This window comes from Peromyscus leucopus, chromosome X, assembly GCF_004664715.2.
Source record: "Peromyscus leucopus breed LL Stock chromosome X, UCI_PerLeu_2.1, whole genome shotgun sequence".
Classification (NCBI taxonomy): Eukaryota; Metazoa; Chordata; class Mammalia; order Rodentia; family Cricetidae; genus Peromyscus; species Peromyscus leucopus.
In genome coordinates, this window is record NC_051083.1 from 67,498,098 (window position 1) to 67,507,776 (window position 9,679).

The 9,679-nt window shown below is 37.5% G+C and overlaps 1 pseudogene; it reads left to right on the plus strand.

The window, feature by feature from the left end:
• The first annotated feature begins 9,141 nt into the window (after window positions 1-9,141).
• On the plus strand, window positions 9,142-9,250 carry LOC114682179 (annotated as a pseudogene).
• The last annotated feature ends 429 nt before the right edge of the window (window positions 9,251-9,679 follow it).

Consider the following 9,679-nt stretch of genomic DNA (forward strand, 5'->3'; position numbering starts at 1 on the left):
AGTTGCTTTCTTCATATTTAGCATTCTTTTTAGCATATAATATTGAAAACAAATTGTATACTTCTAAGAAAATAATGAAGGAAATGTACTGGCTAAGTTTTAGCACCCAAAAAAGAAAGAAATAGGCAAGTAAAAAAAAAAGAATAAAGCCAGGAGGTGGTGGTGCACACCATTAATCCCAGCACTCGGGAGGTAGAGGCAGGCGGATTTCTGTGAGTTCGAGGCCAGCCTGTGCTACCAAGTGAGTTCCAGGAAAGGCACAAAGCTACACAGAGAAAGCCTGTCTCGAAAAACCAAAAAAAAATAAATAAATAAAAAAAATAACTGGATGTAGAAGTGCATATCTGTAATATGTTGTAATACACTTGAAATTACAGTACTCAGGAACCTGAGGCAGGCAGAAAATTTCCTCATTGCTGCCTTTGGCAACTTAAGAAGTTCTAGGTCAGCCTAGGCCATATAATAAAATTCTGTCTCAAAAGCAAATTGAGAGAGAAGGAAGTCTAAAGATTAGCAACACAGACATTAATTTTCAAGGTCCTATGCTTACACACACATGGGAGCAAAAGATAAGCCCACAAGGACTCTGAAAACCCTGATGTTTTGACTCTACAGCCTCATGGCTACTTACTGGGTCTTCATGTTAATGGCAGCCACTTTTCCAGGCAAGCACAGTATGTTGTTTGGGTCCCTACTAGAACTGTACTCCCACAGTTTTGAAGCATTGGACCATTAGCTATCCAGTATCATGAACCTCCTCTGGCCTAACAGGCCTTTCTTTGACATCTTAGCAGAAGCCTCCATAACCCTATAATGCTAACAGCTTGTATACCTGAAGAAAGAGCATCTAATAAATGCAATCTCGTCTACCACTGGAACAAACTACGCCTGAGTTTCCTTGAACCACAGCTGTGGCCATAAAATGATTTTCTGGTTGAACACAAGAAAACAAATCCTAAGGCAGTCCAGAGCAACAAGCCTAAAGAGAGCAATCTGAATTTCCATGAAAGAATTACTTTTCTAGGCCTCTGAGCCTATGATACCGACAGCCAAGAAATTGCTGAGATCTCGCAGGGCCTTTTCTCTAATCTCTTTTTCAAGGGGTAACTCTGCCACCTCCTGCTGTCTCAAATACGTTTGAGAAGAGAAACTGTCAACTTTCCAAATTCTTCTCATTTTGCTCCTGAGGATCTCTGTACATCTGACAAAAACAGACCAATAATCCCAGTACCACAGCCTGAATGATTCATTGTTTTGAGATATTACCTATCAAATTAATTAGTTCATCATTCATAATTTTAGCATGTCTTAACTTATAGACACAGCACATCCAAGTTCAGCTGTATGACAAGGATGTCCTTTCCTCCCAATTTCTAATCAAACCCTCATTTCAGTCTGAGACTATTTCTCTTATATTTTCCTTTGCTGAGCCTTTAACCAAAATTCCCAAATGTCTTCTTTCTAATAATATTCTGGGCATTTTCTAGCTAGCTCTGCTAAAATTCCAACCTTTGCATTATCAATCAAATGGCTCCTTTCTGGTGGTGTGATTTCTCTCTGTCTTACATGCTCCTGAGGTCTGCCATGAGGGTGCTACTAGCCTTGTGCTAAAGCCAAACTCATGCTCACAGACATGTCCTCAAACTTCCAGTACTGTGACATAATTATCTTCTCCATTTTAGAGTGTTTCTGATATTTTGTTGGGGAAAATAAACTAATGTAGAAGCTTTTCTAGAAATGATGTGGAAAAATTAGAAGTATTGTGCATTTCTAGGAAGAATGTAAAATGGTCTGACTACTATTACTGCTAGTAGTAGTAGTAATATGAGCACTTGGGAGGAAGAGGAAGGGGCATTTAGTTCAAGATCATCCCTTGGAATATAGTAAGTCTGAGATCAGTCTGTTAAAAAAACGTAGAATACCCAAAAGAATTGCCATGTGTTTCAAATAAGACCTCTTTTAACGATGTACACCAATAATGGAGGACAAAAATAAAAACTGATTGCATACTAATATCAGAAGCAGTATTGCCATCAAAATAGCAAAGGTGAATTATTAGTCATGCTTTTAATATTTGAATGAAGGTTTGGATACTAAAATCTTGCTATCCAGAGAAATAATTCTTCTTATAGGGCTAGTCAATACATAGTTTGGATAGGACCTACATATTCCATAAACTAACAACCTTTCACGGATCAATACCACAAACTAAGTTCACAGAATCAAGCAATATATTCTCTGTCATAAATCACCACATGGCCAGATGCAGTATTAAGAGAGTCCATCATTATATTCCCAAGTATGCCAGAATTTACCCAAATAGCTAATCCTTACCTATATACCCTATACTCCCTTTCTCCTAAAAAAAAAATTATTGGTTAGACATACCTTCCTTTCTTCCTTCTACCCTGTGACAACAACCTTCTGATTCCAATATGTCCTTTAGTGGAATAGTTTTCTACCTTTCTCAGGAAACATAAACAGTAAAAAAGAATATTTCAATGGCATTAGCCTCTGTGATAGTCAATCTTCATTATCAACTTTATTGAGATCATAATTGCTGAGAAGATGGCAAGGCATACCTCTGGTTGTGTCTTTGAGGACATTTGCAGAAAAGACAAATTAAGAGGAAAAGATATACCCTGAATGTGAGTGGCACTATCATCTTATTGGCTGGAGGTTCTAGAAAACAAAAAAAGACGAAAAGGGAAAAATTAGCAGACTGCATGTACACCGCTGTTCTCTAAATCTCCAACTAAGAAGTGAACTACTCTTCTATCATACTCTCCATCCCACAATAGGCTGGACTTTGAAAGCAGGTGCTACAATCTGCTGTGGGATGGTCTGTATGTCAAATTGCTCTGATTGGTCAATAAATAAAACACTGATTGACCAGTGGCCAGGCAGAAAGTATAGGCGGGACTAACAGAGGGAGAATTGACAAGCAGCATGTGAAGACACCGGTAAGCCACGAGCCACGTGGCAAGGTATAGATTTATGGAAATGGATTAATTTAAGCTATAAGAACAGTTAGCAAGAAGCCTGCCATGGCCATACAGTTTGTAAGCAAAATAAGTCTCTGTGTTTACTTGGATGGGTCTGAGCGGCTGTGGGACTGGCGGGTGACAAAGATTTGTCCTGACTGTGGGCAAGGCAGGAAAACTCTAGCTACAACAATCAACCCTTTCTCCCCTATATTGTTTCTGTAGAGTATTTTAGTCACAGTGGTGAACAGTAATTTATTCCACTCCTCAGTGTTGTTGCTATCATATTGTATGCAATAAAATAATGATTCTAACCTGGATGGCGGTGGCAAATGCCTTTAATCCCAGCACTCAGGAGACAGAGGCAGGTGGATCTCTATGAGTTCAAGGCCAGCCTGGTTTACAAAGCAAGCTCCAGGACAGCCAGGGCTACACTGAGAAACCCATCTTGAAAAATAAAACAAAATTAATTAATTAATTTTAAAACGAATAAATAAGTAAATAAATAATGTTTCAAATAAACAATACAACATGGATGAACCTTGTGGGAATAATGCTAAAGGAAATAATCATTTAGACACAAGACAGATATTGTATTAAATTTTAAGTGATGTGAAGTCTAAAAGATAGACTAAAAAAAAACCAGGATGTTGCTATCCATTATTAATTAAGAGTACAAATTTTTCCCCTAGGACAATAAAAAAATATACTGGAGATAAATAAGGAATATCCATCTTTTGCACAATAATGGATACATTATTGTCATTGAGTTGGACACTTAAAATGGTTTAAATGGTAAATTTTTATGTATATCTTATGGTGAATGGGAAAATACTCAACATTTTAAAAGCAAGAGACACATTTTTAAATCTAAGTAAATTTAAGTAGATTTCAGAAACTATTATCAAAACATTGGTCTCACATCTAAAGTGATAGAATCATTAATGTGGAATACAGATTAGTAAGAGTAAGCACCACATAAAATTTAGAGCTATTGTTATCAAAATATAGCAGGAAAAACACACAAATCATGTATAAAATTCTAAAATTAAAGAAAAATTATTGCCAGGCGGTGGTGGTGCACGCCTTTAATCCCAGCACTCGGGGGGCATAGCCAGGCAGATCTCTCTGAGTTCAAGGCCAGCCTGGGCTACCAAGTGAGTCCCAGGAAAGGCACAAAGCTACACAGAAACCCTGTCTTGAAAAACCAAAAAAAAAAGAAAGAAAAATTATTAAAAAATAACAAAAAATAAAATAAGTTGAATTTCTAATAATTTCAAAATCTTTGAACCCATAAATCTAAATAGTAATGCAACTTAGATATATCTTAAAGAGTATTTGAAATTATGAAAAATAGATAAATGTACATCAACATTTACATGAGGGAAATGAAATATAACTCATTCTAAGTTTATCTTTTTGAAGCAAGTTTTGGAGCATATATGCTCATTGGGGCTGGAATGAATAGCTCAGTAGTTTAGAGCACTTGAGGTACAATCATGATGACTGGAGACTAGATCCCACATAACAAGCTGGGTACCCCATAAGCACCTAGAATTCTAGCTCCCAGGGATACAATGCTCTCTTTTGGCCTTCATCGATGACTGAGCACAAACATCTGTACACACACACACACACACACACACACACACACACACACAAATAAATCTTTTAAACATGCATTTCTTCTAGAACATTGTTTAATAATCCCATGAATTTCAGGAATACTGTTGTAATGCCCTCTTCGCCTCTCTAATCATTTGGTTTTCTTTTTTCACTCTTTTGACTACTTTGGTTAAAATTTGTCAATCTCATTTAGTCTTTGAAAGTATCAAATATTGGCTGGGCAGTGGTGGCGCATGCCTTTAATCCCAGCACTCGGGAGGCAGAGGCAGGTGGATCTCTGTGAGTTCGAGGCCAGCCTGGTCTACTAAGTGAGTTCCAGGAAAGGCGCAAAGTTACACAAAGAAACCCTGTCTCGAAAAACCAAAAATAAAAAAAAATAAAAAAAAAAAATAAAAATAAAAAAAAGAAAGTATCAAATATTTGATCCATTGATACTTCATTGAGTTTTTATTTTCCATTTCATTAATTTAGCTAATATTTAACATTTCTTTTCCGGATTTCAAGATTCTCTTATTTTTGTTTTTCTAAGAAATTGCATAAGGGAATCTAAAGTTAGGACCTATCTTAGAACTATCTTTCTTATTTTACTTTAGTAGAATATTACAAGTTCTGCTATACTGTGTGCTCATTTTTCACTAGTAGGAATTTCTAAATCCATCACTTGCCATATTCTATCAGTCATGAATCATTCAAAAATGCATTCTTCAACTTCCATGTTTCCATATTTCCTGTATTTCTGTAGATACTGATTTCTAGTTTCATTCTACTGTAATTGGATAAAATATGATATCAATATAGCTTGAAAAAGTATTAAATCAAAAGTGATGGAACCAATATCTTTAGCAAAGGAAATTTCAAAGGAACATAACATTAGGGTGTGGCATGGTTACTGCTCTATTCTCTTATTCAGATCTTCAGTGAGATAGAACAGAAAGATGAAATATACTGTTGGAAAGGCAAGTAGTATAAATTTAAAGTTTCAGACACAGATGGTGCAGATAAAACTTTTATGACTGTAAAAGAGATTCTGTAATCAAAAAGAAATCTCCTCCTTACCAAAACAATGCAAAAGGTGTCCTGAGGGCAAGATTCTATCCTTCCATGGCTCTATCCTGTGGAAATACAAATTCATTTGACAGGAGAGAGCCTGAACTTAACATGCCACTGGATGGGTTTCCTACTGAAGAACCAATAGTTTAAGGAAATAAGTTCACAGGTTCAGCAGCCAAGGCACACAGAGGTCACTCCAACTATATTAGATGGGGGCCAGACTACATATTGAGATGGCAGCAGAACTTGGCAGTGTTGCCTACATGGTTCTGATTTTGCAAGAATGTAAAATGCAAGAATTACAGAGCTATTACAAACTTGTACCTGAGATCAAGAAATCTACTTAGAACAGACAGTGTCTATGGTCAGATTTCTAATAAATGAGGCCATTTGTGAAGCTATTAAGGCAAAGCTTAATTTGCACTATAGACTTCTGGATTTTAGAGATGACAGAAACATGGCATCCCCACTGAGGAAAGCAGCAGGAAGGTGGCATAACTGAAGAAATGGTGTGCTCAAACCTCTTTAAGGCCTAATAATACCAATATAAGTTACAGAGGCTGGGCATGGAGCCACAGGGTTTGGTGTTAGACTTACTGAGTTCAATATTGTTTGCTATGATCTTTCCTTGTTATTCTTGATAAAATGACAATTATTTTATGTCACTGTCTACAGGAAGTATATAACATTGATTTCTTCTTATTGTGAAGGAGCTGGCAGTTAAGAATTACATTGAATCTCAGAAGACTTTGGACTCGGACCTTTGAACAAGGAAAGACCTGTTAAACTTTTGAAGACTATTAAAATGAACTAAATATAACACTGAAATCTGAAGCTTATCTGACTTTGGCTCATGAAACCTTAGCTGTTCAGAATGTGCCTGAACCTTGACCCCTGGAATTTCTGTCAGTTTGTGAGCCTCAAATATCTGCACTTATGCTAAACAAATTGGTCCACTCCACAAAGGCAGAGTCTATGTTATTCTATAACATGCTTGTGTTTAATAGTATAGCTTCATGGCTGCAAAATGAACTCCTCAGCATTAAAAGCAGCACAACTATGAGTTCTCTACCCAAAGTTTCACTCCGGATACTTGCGGCACTGTTACTCCATGAGCATGCATAACTCAGGAACAGGAACCACTGACACCGTATGCTACTGTCCCGTGCAATGGACCCTCGGGCTGCTTTTGTGAACTGTGCAACTGTCCACCAGTGCTTAGTTCATTGACTCCTAAGTGAGAACCTGTACCATGGACTATGGAACAAAGCAAGCAGATAGGTGTACTGATTCTCAAAGAAGCAAGACCTTTGTCCTGAATCATACTCCTGGCTCCCTTTTTCTTGGCAAAAAGTCACCAATGAAAACAACAAAGGAAACTGAATTATAAAAACAATGCTTCTGTTACCAAACTATATATCTGTAGTCATTTCATGTTAGTCTAGGCCCCAGAGTCTGGCTTCATGATCAAAGTATAGGTGTCACTCAAAAGAAAATAGTACAGCTATTGTGATGGTACCCACAAACGAACCTCATCATCAAGAAGGATAACTTCAATGGCTGGCTACATTCAACTATACTCCTCCAGTGACAAAAATAGAAAACAGAAAATCACTATCAGTTGTTACTATCACAGACATGAACATACTTTATTGGCACTTAGGATGCTTATAGTGATAAAGTAAAATATCATGCATTTTGTCTAATATTCAGATTTTAGATTTTCAAAAATTAAGTGAATGCATAAGAACGACAATTTGGGAAGGAAATATGACCAATGGAATTAACAGATGGAATTTAAAGAGGTGAATTTCATCAAAGTATATTAATAATGTATATAAACATACAACTCCTGGGCATATATCCAACAGACTATATGTCCTAATACAGAGATACTTGCACATCCACATTCATTCTGCTCTACTCACAATAGCTAGAAAATGGAACCAACATAGATATTCAACAGATAAATGTCTAAGAAAAATGTGGTACATATACACAATGGAATAAGTCTCAACTGGAAAAAAAAAGTGTACTGAGTGAGGAAACTCAATTATCCTACAAAGACAAAGACTAAATGTAGAGCTTAGCTCAAATCTTTTCTTCTGTGTGTTTAACCTGAAGCACAACTAGAAACCCGGAAACTAGAAAGTGGTCAAGGGGGGAACATGTTAAGGAATGAAAAATACTTGATTATATATAAAACATAAGTAGAGAGTGGGAATACTGAGAGCAGTGGGGCTTCAGTGGGGGAGAGCACCAGAGGATGAGGAGAAGCAGAGGGAGGGACGACTAACACAAAGGAAGAGTATGAAAACGCATAGGGAGGCCTACCGTCTTACAAACCAGCTTGTTGTTGTTGTTGTTTTGAGACAGGGTTTCTCTGTGTAGTTTTTGGAACCTATCCTGGAACCCACTCTGCAGACATGGTTGGCCTTGAACTCACAGAAATCTGCCTGGCTCTGCCTCCCGAGTGCTATGATTAAAGGCCTGTGCCACCACTGTCCGGCAACAAACCAGCTTTTAAAAAGTAAAAGGGTAGTAGAAAATATATGAAATGACAGAAAGGGGAGGGATACTGAGAGTTAAAGGATTATATAGAGATGGGAGTGGGGAATTTTGGGAGATGAGAGGTAATGGGTAGGTTAACTAAAACTAAGGTTCTAAGGTCTTATGAAAATACAGTAGCTCATAAGCTAATTTCAAAATATAATTTAAAAAGTTTTAATAGACTTTTAAGTTCAAACTACATGGTAAGAATAGATTGGTGAAGACACCACATACTCTGGCTCCAAAACAATCTCAGACCCAGAAACTTCCTCTCTGTTTGCTAGCTATCACAGTGCTCGAAGTACAGGCTGCTGGAAAAGTCAACTTTGGTCTCACTCGGCACTATATATATATATATATGCCATGTACTACAAAACCAACCTTCCATGCTAGATATGTCCATAGTGAAACAGTAACATGAGAATAATGGTGTAACAAACTACTTTATTATTAGATTTGAGGTTTCCTCCATGGAAGAAATTTCCTGAATGGTACTGTAATTCTGGACAAATTCTGGTGTGGGAGGTCACAAACCCTAGAGTGGAACAACATGCTATTATTATTTTGCTAAATAATCATGTAGTCAAATTGTCTTATAAATATTTGTATTTATACCTATAAATCCAGGCTGCTGCTCCCAATCTTGGGCAGAGATTTATTTTGTTTGTTTGTTTGCTTGCTTTTTGTATGGGGGATCCTTTTGGGGTAGGCAAGTCAATGGAGAGATGCATAATTTGTCAACACGCAGAGAACAGCAGACTGAATTCTCAGCCTCAGAATGACATCTATATTAACACCACAACCACCAAGGCTCAGGGAGTATTGTAGAAATGGAGGATTAAAGCACCTAAGAGTTGGAGGACAGCAAGAAGTGCTGGGAAATGCTGTCTTATGGACATGGTATGTCTATGGCAATCATGAACTCATAGTAGTCTATGGCCATACCACCCTGAATGCACCTGATCTCAGAAGCGAAGCAGGGTCGGGCCTGGTTAGTACTTGGATGGGAGACCACCTGGGAATACCAGGTGCTGTAGGCTTAAGAAGAAAAAAATAAAAAGCAGGAAGGAAGGAAGGAGGGAGGCAGGGAGGGAGGAGAGAGAGAGAGAGAGAGAGAGAGAGAGAGAGAGAGAGAGAGAGAGAGAGAGAGAGAGAGAAAAAAAGAAAGAAAGAAAGAAAGAAAGAAAGAAAGAAAGAAAGAAAGAAAGAAAGAAAGAAAGAAAAAGAAAGAAAGAAAGAAAGAAAGAAAGCATAGTAGCTGTGGTTATCTGAAAAGAAATACAAAAGATCAAGCCAGTCAGAATCCTGGCACAGATGGAATAGATGACCTCTAAGCCCCACCCCTTACTGGTGAGTTTCTAGGGGAGGGAGAATCATTATTCTTGTAAAGCCTGGCCACTTTCCAATGTTCCAGTTGATGGTCTCATGACCTTGCACATATGGACAGTACTAACTAGACTGAGACTGAG